Source organism: Anas platyrhynchos, chromosome 20 (assembly GCF_047663525.1).
Source record: "Anas platyrhynchos isolate ZD024472 breed Pekin duck chromosome 20, IASCAAS_PekinDuck_T2T, whole genome shotgun sequence".
Classification (NCBI taxonomy): Eukaryota; Metazoa; Chordata; class Aves; order Anseriformes; family Anatidae; genus Anas; species Anas platyrhynchos.
Genome location: NC_092606.1, coordinates 8281903 through 8291480, shown reverse-complemented (window position 1 = coordinate 8291480; position 9578 = coordinate 8281903). Strand labels below are relative to the sequence as shown.

General features: G+C 51.9%; 1 protein-coding gene across 3 annotated transcripts in view; it reads right to left on the bottom strand.

The window, feature by feature from the left end:
• Positions 1-4479: 4479 nt before the first annotated feature.
• The window catches only part of LOC101791126 (sphingosine-1-phosphate transporter SPNS2), a 135321-nt gene continuing 130222 nt past the window's right edge, over positions 4480-9578 (bottom strand). For all 3 annotated transcript variants that reach the window (XR_003492749.3, XR_005260377.2, XM_027445956.3), the window contains one exon: positions 4480-9004. The gene's annotated coding sequence lies outside the window, so the exon portion shown is untranslated. The remainder of the gene's footprint in view (positions 9005-9578) is intronic.

Here is a 9578-nt window from a genome sequence, read left to right as displayed (position 1 = left end):
GCTCTAAAGCTGTAGGTCTGGCTTGTGTGGGAGGTTCAGCTAAAGCTTCAGGAGGCCTCGTCCTCTCTGGGCTCTGGCAGTGCCAAACAGCCTGTGCTGGGGAGCACGGCCTCCTTTTTTCCCCTTGATTTCCCCAAGGCAAATGCAGGAGGCTCGCTTGGATCCCCTGGGGAGATGCGGTGGTGAGCTGGCACTGCTGTTGTGTGGTCAAGCCCTGGAGATTCAGGAGTGATCCCTAAAGGGATGTTTCTGTCCTGGCCAGGCCCAGCAGTGCTTGCAGCTTTTCCAGGCTGGGAGATGCTGAATACCTGACATGCCTGGGGGTTAAATGGGTTTGCACTTGCATATTCTGAGGTTAAATATATCCAATTTGGGCCGCTCAGGTGTCACCAGTAACTACCATGAGCTCACCGCTTTGCTTTCTCTTGCACAGCCATTTGCTGGAAGGGTGACGGCCCCTGTGACAGCACAGGGACATCAATAAAGCAGTGAAGCAATGGAAATGGTTAATTGATCTGCTGGGCTGCCAGGCCCGCAGTGCAGCCACGCACACACCTGCTACCAGCAGGCATGCAGCACTCTGCGAAGGCGACCGCTCGGAAAAGCTTCTCCTTACTTATCCCTGGGCTCCTGAAAGCCATCAGCGCTCTGCAGAATGCCAGGACCTCCTTCTTCACCGTGCCGGGCTCTTGGCTCTCGTGGGAGCTGGGTCTGAAGGCGTTTGAAACCCTGCTCACATTGTGGTTGCCTCTAAAGCCTCTTCCCTCCTTGGCTGTCCTCCCGCAGGTGGGTCTGTTCTGCCAGGCACGGGCAAGGGCACCAGAATTGCCGTGGGGCTTTTGGAGGGAGCGAGAGAAGAGCTGCAAAAGGCTGCGTTTGGCCGTGGCTGTTTGTCCATCTGCCTTTGCAATGACTTAAATGGCCTAAAGGTCCCCAGGAGGCACTTCCATGTCCCAGCAGTGATCCCCAAGGCCTGCCGCGCACCCCAAGAAGCTCCTGGCAGCAGCGGGTAAGGGCTGGAGCTGTGGTGCCTGCTGGCAGGGCTCAGCAGAGGGTGTCCTGCCTGCCCCTGCCTTTTTTGCTTCCTGCCTTCCCAGCAGCCTTCCTCTGGCCCTCCAGGGAGGCAGCACCGAGGAGCACTTGGTTCACTGGAGGCTGCAGCTTTCGTCTGTGCTGGGTGAGGAGGGGGAGCTGGCTGGAGCTGGGCCCTTCGAGTCCAAAACCTTTTAGGCAGAGGCACAGGCTGGGGAAGGAGGAGAAGGGGAGCTCTGTGAGGTTGTCAGGGTCCCTTGGCACGTGAAGGGAAGCTCTCCTTTAGCCCCCTCAGGCCAACTGTTGGCCTCCAGGCTCAGCAGGGGCTGCGGTGGTGCAGGACTGAGCTTGGTGAAGGCTGCTGTTGGCCTCTCAGTGCAGTGCTCTCTCACTTGCAATTTCCCCACCTCAAACACCAGCCAGTTCTGAGCAAACTGGGGCTGGACTCATCCTGACAGCGCTTTTCTCCCAAGCCCTTTGTTGATCCGGGTGTTATTGCAGGGCCTTGACTAGAAGAGCTGCTCTCGCAGCCGGCAGGAGAGCTGCCAGCCGTTGTGCCCAGCCAGAAGGTGCTGGCAATTGCTGCTGCTCCCGTCTCCAAGAGCAAGGAGACAAAGAGGGCTGCTGGCACCAGGGCTGTTGCCCAGTCTCTGCCATTTCATACTGAAAGCTGGTTCATTGCCTGGTTAAAACCTCAGTCCCAGCCAAGCCCTTGGATCTCGATGCCCCCCCAGCTGTCTCCTGAGTGCTGACTTCTCAACTTCTGTGCAGACGCAGCAGGTAAGAGGCCAGCAGGTCATCCAAGGCCAGCAGGTCACACGCCTTTAATGGTCTGGAGATACTCTGAAGGGGAGCAAAGGTTTCATGTCTTCAAGTCTGCCTCACTAATGATTTCTTTCCTTCTCTTTGTGCCTGGAAGTAGCATGTCCTGGGACTTTGCACCGCTGCCCCTGCAGAACCGGAGGAGAAACAGAGTGCAGGTGTGGGGAGGGGGAAGCCAGGTGAGCAGACAGGTACCGGGTATGTGGGGATTTTGGGGACAGCACTGGAGCCCCCTGGACTGTCTCAGGTTGTGCAGCAGGACAGCAGCATCCTGATGGTGGTGGGAGCTGAGCCTGGCGCTCCCGGGCCTGGAGGTGGTGGCCCAGCAGGTACTGGGGCCGCACGCAGGAGTCTGCCCTGAGAGCCCTTGCAGTGAAGCCTTTGGGGGTGTCTGAGGGTCTCCTCCCCAGCTTGTGTGATGTGTGGCACTCAGACACCACTGGGTTGTTTTAAGGACCAGGTTTGAGGCCATGCGGATCCGTTTGTCCTTTTGGGAAGAAACCAGGGCAGGGCGAGGCACGGTGTGGAAGCGCTGCTGGCCTTGGACCTGGCAGGGGGATGGCACCTGGGCAGTGCCCGCCGCCAGGCTGGAGAGGCCGACAGTGACCTCCCTGACCGCTGCTGTGCTCCTGTGTGTGTCTGCAGCGTTTGCAGAGCAAAGGGAAAAGGGACAGGAAAGGTGTGAGGCATTGAGCACACTGCTGCAGTAACAACTTCATTGCCAATTAAATTACCTGGCTTTAGCCTGGCTTTGATGCACGGTGTATAAATGCAGTCACTAATCCACCACGGCAAATCTTGTTTCACCGGCACTTATTTGTGCCTTCCAAAGGTTTCATTTGCCTTGATTTCATGTCCATCTGTCACCGGACCTTCAGGGCTTGCAGGGGATAGACCAGGCTTTGATTTTAATGAAGCCTTTTCAGCTGTCCTGGGCTCAGAAGCTCTTTGGCAGTGATGAGAGCTCCAGGGTTGTGCTGAAGGCAAGAAAAGAGCCGCAGGCCCTGGGGCTCTGAGCTCCAGGAGCTCTCCTGCCTGTCTGTGGGCCTGGTGCTAGAGGAAGGCCTCTGCCTGAGGCAGGGGGGTCCTGCCAGGAGCAGGGCTGTGAGCTCGCCTTTCTCAGCCTGATCCTTGTCTGAAGGTTATAGACTGTTTTAACCAAAATCACCATCTTTTGGCCCGAGGTGCATTAGGACTCTCCCCACTGGCGGTGACTGGTGGAAGAGCCGGCCTGAATGCCTAGGGGAGGCTGCAAGTGGCAGTCGGGTGAAGCTGGGTGGTAAAATCTGCCCCCTGCACAGGGCAATAAACACCTGCCTGTCCCAAGCTGAGCAAGAGGGAGAGGGGCTGTGAGTGGGGAGAGGAAGTTTTTGTGGCAGGAGTGATGAGAGGGCGACTGCTGGGGCACTGGGGGTGCCCTGTGCCGCCCCGGCTGCTTGCTGCTGGCTTGGCCTGGGGCAGTGCCTGGTGGCAGGCTCTGTGCTGCAGAGGGGGTCCCGGGCCGGCTGCAGCCCCTCTGTTCCCAGCATCCAGGGCCACAGCACGGCTCTTCCTGGTGGCCAGAAAGCCTGGCTGTGTGGATTTCCTCCTGACTTGCCTTGCGTCTGTTGGCCATTGTGTATAGCCACAGAAAAGGATGAATCAATTGTAAACGTGTCCTTTTTGGCATATTTTTCAAATGCTAAGCTTAATGCTTTATTTGTGTCATACTGAGATTGTGCCGGGGACAACAGGAGGGGGCTGAAGTGTGTTGGAGTTGATTGGAAGTGAAAGAGAGGTTGCCAGGCAGTTGGGATCTCTGTACAAATGTAAATGACCACCAGCAACGAGCTCAGACACCTCCAGCATCAACGGCAGCAGCTTGTACAGCCCGCTTGGTCTTCCCAAGGTGATGCCCTGCTCTGGTGTCGACGTGTGTTGAGGGTGGTCAGAGAAGGTGCTCTGCAAGCTCGTGCTGTGAGGCTGTGTCGGACTGCAGATGGCCTTGGTGGGATCTCGAGGGGACCAGCGTGGGGAAGATTTATCAACAGGGACAGCTACTGGGGCTGGAAGAGTGACCGAGTGTCCGGGTGGCTGTGTGGGGTGTGGGTACGGGCACGTGGATGTCTGTGATCCAGAAAAGGGAACAGTACGGCCGTGGCAGTAGTTGTTGGCTGATGGATGCTGAAGTAGTGGAGCTTCAAACTGAGCTGCTGGAACATCAAAACCTATGAAACCGTGCTTAAGTCACTTCCACAGTACGATTAGGCTGAAAGCCCTGAGATGCAGTGCCACAAGGTGATCAGGGTTGTTTTTTTAGACAGACAAACCCTTTGCTTGCAGCGGGGCAGGCCTCCTGGCCTGGACACTTGCTAGGCCTTGGACCCAGGCGGCCGACCCAGGGAAGAGGAGGCTGCCACCCCCACCCCCTGCTCCCCCTGCCCCTGCCAGTGGTGTTGCTCTTACACCAGCCCCAGGCAGCTGGTGGCCAGCCCGGACACTGTGGGCTCGTTGGGGCCGTGTCAGTGTTTGTGGCAGGAGCTGTGGGGCTTGGGGCAGCCTCGTCCCAGGGACCAGCCCCACGGGCAGCAGCCATGGGAGGGAACAACCAGAGCAAGTGGTGACATAGGAAAGGGAGCCGGGAGGTATGTTTTAAATACTTTTATTTCTTAATTTACATAAAGGTATATATTTGGCTTATTTCTCTTTTTTATACTCTGAGATTCACAATCAGTTGCTCTTAAAAAATAAAATAGTCATTTGCTTCTGAAAGAAATCAGAAAACTATTTTATACTCCTCCCTTGTATAACAAGAAAATATACTATTCTACTCCCATACATCACATAGTAAAAGTGATTGTAAGTGCTGGTTTACCAAACAATAAAGCAAACAGAGAAGAAAACAAACAATTAGGACAGAAGGTGCAGAGAGGAACTCTGCTTTCCAGAGTACATCCATTCATCTAGTAGGGTTATGGCACCCTGAGGTTCTCTCTTAGCTAGTCTGTAAAAGGTGAGAGGCTCTTGGGTTCACCCAGATCGTAAGTGGTGGCAGCAGGAGGCAGTGTAGTTACTCGGGCTGGCAGCTTGCTGCTTTTTGGGTAATTTTCTTGCCTCTGTGCAGTTCCCGTTACCTCTGTTCCTCTTGCTGTGTACGAGCAGCCTGGCTGCTTCACAGTGGTACACTGGTGCAAATGCACTATTAGCTGCGGAGGGAGTTAACGCTTGCTTAAAAAAAAACACAACAAACTGTTCATGAAGTGGAGCAGAAGAAAGCCCTGGTGATTGACTGAGGGGCATCCTGGACTGTCCCTACACCCTGCACACCCTTGGACACCCCACACCCTGCACAGGCAGGCACAGACCCTGATGTGTGCAGCAAGGCTGCATCGAACCCTCTGGGTCCCAGGGAGCACAGGGAGGGTGGAAGGAGCCTGCACTGTGCCTTGCTGCAGCCCTGCAGGGAGAGAGGTGGGGAGCAAGGGCAGAGCACTGTGGAGGGCCTGGCCACAGCCTAAGGAGTGGGGTAAGGTGCAGCAGCACCAGCCCAAAACCTGAACCCTCTCCCCTCGCTTGGCTCCCTCGCCTGAGATGGATACATGCATGGGAGGGCATGAGGGATGGGGTGCTTGCTCCCTTTTGGTGTAGTATTTTCCCCTATGTTTTCAAATGCGTTCAAGGGCTGCTTTTTGTGCATGCTCATTTTCAGACATTCACATGAAGTCAATTTGTGTGCAGGAAACCAGAGGCTTTGCAGGTGTTTCTGTCCTTACTGCGACCATTTAATTTTTTGTGGAAGTTTTGAATTGCAAATGTAACCTTGATGGTCTGAACAACTATTTATTTAAGTGATGGGCTGAAATCTTGCATCGTTGGTTGTGATGGATACTAAAATATGCGTATTCTTTATTAAAGACTAATTATCTTTTCCTATTACCAGCCTTTCTTTATAAAAACAGAGATACTAATTTTCATAAGGGTTGTTATTCAGCTTTGCTATAAGTAGTACGTATCCAGCCTAGACGTCTGTTCTCATTCCAGAAACACTTCCTATGTGTATACCAAAAATGGTTCCACTTGTACACTGCTTTATGAGGTCAACAGCCAAATGGTCCTAACAGCTTCTGGGCCTGACTACATCTATACCTACCTAAAATTGTTGCACACAGAGCTATAATGGAAACCAGCACAATCCTGCATGCTAAAGTCCAGAATTCAGCACCAGTACGATATGATATGGTCAGCTGTATTTTAATAATGGGGAGCTTCTGACCTCCACTATAGTACAGAAACACAACAGCACTTCATTTCAGCAGCAAGTGTCTCAGCTCTGCACGTACAGGAACTGAGGCCCAGGTAGTGACTTTCCCCAAGGGTCTGCAGACCCTTGATCCAAGTGAGCTGGTTTCCCTCTGACAGACAGAGTAACGTTCTAGAAGCTCTCACTGAGTAATTCTTCCAGTTTGGAATACAAACACACAGCTAAAACAAGACACACTCAACAAGAAATCCAACCTTTCAGCTTCTAGCCATTTGAATACGGAGCCATGAATATGGAAAGGGGCAGCAGCCAGATTTTCTGTCCCTTCTCCTGTTCATCTCTCCTGAGCTGTCATTGCTGCTGCTTTGGCTCCCCTCTCTTAGCCTGGAACATGTGGGAGCAGGGATTCAGGGGTCCCTTGGCATGGAACTGCTGCAGGTAGGACTCACTTCTCACTCCCTTGTTTACTCCCATCCCCTTATCCTTGTTATAAAGAAAGCCACAGCAATTTCCTTCATATTCACAGAAGATAAAGCTGGCCTCCTGTAACAGTGCAGAGCTTCTCCAACAAGGACTGGGGTTTGTCACAGACAAGGAGAGCTGGTGAAACTACAACACAGTTAAGTTCCCTTTTCATTATTGACGCCTGAGAATTACATTTAAGGATAATTTCTAACTTCTGAACTTTTGCATTAATGCTTCATTTTGTTGACAGTAAATGCTACAGCAGAGAGAGCCTATCAGAAAAGCAATTTGGGAAATACAGCAAATCTTCTTTGGTCTCTGAGATGAAATGACTAATTGTTTGGTTGCTTTTTGTTTCTTTTTAGCCAGCTTAACAAGGAATTTCTTAATGGGAATCAGAAATTCATGTGCCTTTAAAGCCAAAAATTTGGCTCCTAGACTACAGCACTGGTATTTCCCCTACAAACGTAAATAGTGGCACGAGGTGGGAAATGAAGCATTGTTTTGGATTTGTTTTGCTTTATTATTTCTAGCACCCACTTGCTGTTTTCCAGAGGATGCCCAAGCACTCGAGGAAAATTTCTGGCACTAGTTGCTTAACCAAATCTTAGAGCCGTTGTAAAAGTATTTGAGGTGACAGGCTAGCCTCTGCAGAATAGTCCTGTGGAGGCTCGGGAGGAGGAAATGCTCACGTTGTTATAGGAGTCACCCTCAAAACACATCTGCCTGGGCAGAGACTGGCTACGCAGTGAGTGCTGACCAGTTTGCTGGTAACTGGAGTTACTGACTGTATTTACAGTAACGGCGTACTGCAGCTCACAGTACATCCAGCAAGTGAATGAGAGGTAAAAACCCACCTTTACTAACAGCACCTTCCCTGAACAAATGTACACCAGAATCAGGACAGCCAACTTCCAGACTTAAATTGGTTCCAGTCCCAGCGTTGCATTTCCTTTGCTGATTTAGTCTTACTTGCAGCCCAGCCACAGCTACTTATGAAACATGAGCACAAGAGCGAGGTTCAGTCACCTTCTCAAGGTGTGCACTAAACTGGAGAGAGTCTAAACTATGGCAAACATCTGAACATTGCAAGGGAGTGGGGAGCTCATGGAAGAATGCCCTTTCTCTGGAAGCCTGACTTTTTCTCCAGTGCCTGTGCTCTCCCTCCTTCCCCACACTCTTGCAGCATCAAGCTGACACAGCATAAATTTGGCTTGTGCAGGACATAAGACTCTTGGGGAATGGCACTCTTGACTGCTTTACAGACACACTCTTCTGCATTTGTTCAGACACTGGCCTTGTATATTAAAGATCTCAAGTACATCTTTATAAAGATAAATGATTAACTGACACCCCAGTAAGAGCAGGCTGGGAGTGTGCTTGGGGATGGACATGCATTTACCTAACCATCGTTCCAAAGGGAACAGCTACTGTAGAGTATCAGCCACCTGCTTTGAAAATACTGACAAGGGAGAATTAGCACGGACAATGCACATCCCGTGATATGCGTGTAAACAAAGCGTGGTGTCACTGGCACAGCAGTATTGCACTACCAGGCCCTAGGTAAAGCAATTCAGCCAGCTGGATTTTGGTATTTTAAAAACCTGTGAATCTCCTCGGCAAGGCTGAATTTAGTATATTGAGCAAAATCTGGAGCCCCTAGGTATTTCTGTCAAAAGTTCTGGGCCTTTCTGTAACAACCGCCAGCATACCCAGTGCAGTGAAACGCTCTCCTCTGTCCCATTGCTCAGCCTCGGGTGACAGGCAGTCATCCAGCCCCTGGGACTCTTCCTGTGGTGCCCTCCCAGGGCCTGACAGCAGGGCACTGAGATGAGGAGAGTTGTGGACGTATTCATGGCTGGTAGGGTTGCACAGGCAGCTCCAGATCTCAAACGTTTAAATAAAAACTGTTTATCTAAATATATATATTTATATATATGTCTTCAGCAGAGATAAAGCATCTTACGACGTATTTAAATAAAAAATAATAATCTGAATTGAGCCTTCAGTGTTAAAGAAAAGGTGATGTACAGAACAGGTCCCCAAACTAGTGCAGTCTCTGGGTGCGGGAGTGCTGGCAGAACAGCAGCATTCGCTAGGACGGAGCTTGTCCTATAAACGATGTGGACTTCATCGGCTACAACTAAAACCATGTACACAATCTACAGTCACTCACTTGGGTTGTGGGGCCGGTGGAGAGTTGCTTGCGATGCTCAGAGGAACCTGGGAATGTCCTTACGCTCCAGCAGCGTCTGTTCCAGGCTGCCCTGCTCATCTCCTGCTGCCCGGCCCCGCAGGTGGAGCGCTGCGATGGGTTTGGTGCTGGAGAACCCTCCCGGGGCGGTGTGGAGCTGAAGGAGCCGCCGGTTCCAGTATGGAAGGGCTTCGAGCTGGAGATTGTGGTGGTGGAAGCAGGAGTCCACATGTGGTTTCCTTCACTGGCAACTACAAACAAGAGAAAAGGTGGTTAGTGGGCTCATTGTGAGCAGTGCTTGGTAATGAAGCACAAAGATGCTGTGATCCAGGCAAACTGTCCCAGATTTACACTCCTGCCTGTAGTAATTAAGGGTGTCAGCTGTGTCCCGTTCACCTCGGTGTTACAGGTACAGCTGTGCTGTGGGTTGCAGTGGCACAGAGGAGAGCAGGGCTGAGTTTTGCTAGGCTGCTTTTAACCCCTACAGTTCATCCAAGAAGAGCCCGCCTCTCACCTAAAATTGTCATTTTCAAAACTGCTCCCCCTGGAGAGCCCGGTTAGGGGTGGGGGCAGCCCTGCATGCACATCCCCAGCGTGGAGCCCCGCTGCCGGTCCTGCTGCTGGCAAAGTGGAGCAGGCGCTGCCTTCAGCCCAACGCTGGTGGTGTGCACTGGCTTTAAAGGGCAGCATCAGCATCTCTCCTGACTGGTGAGATTCCACTTGTGCATGCTGTGGATTATTGAAGCAGCCGGCTGCTTTCCTAGCTTATATGGAAAGGATAACCAGCTCTCTCGCTGCAGGATTTCCTGCGAGAGGTTCTGTGCC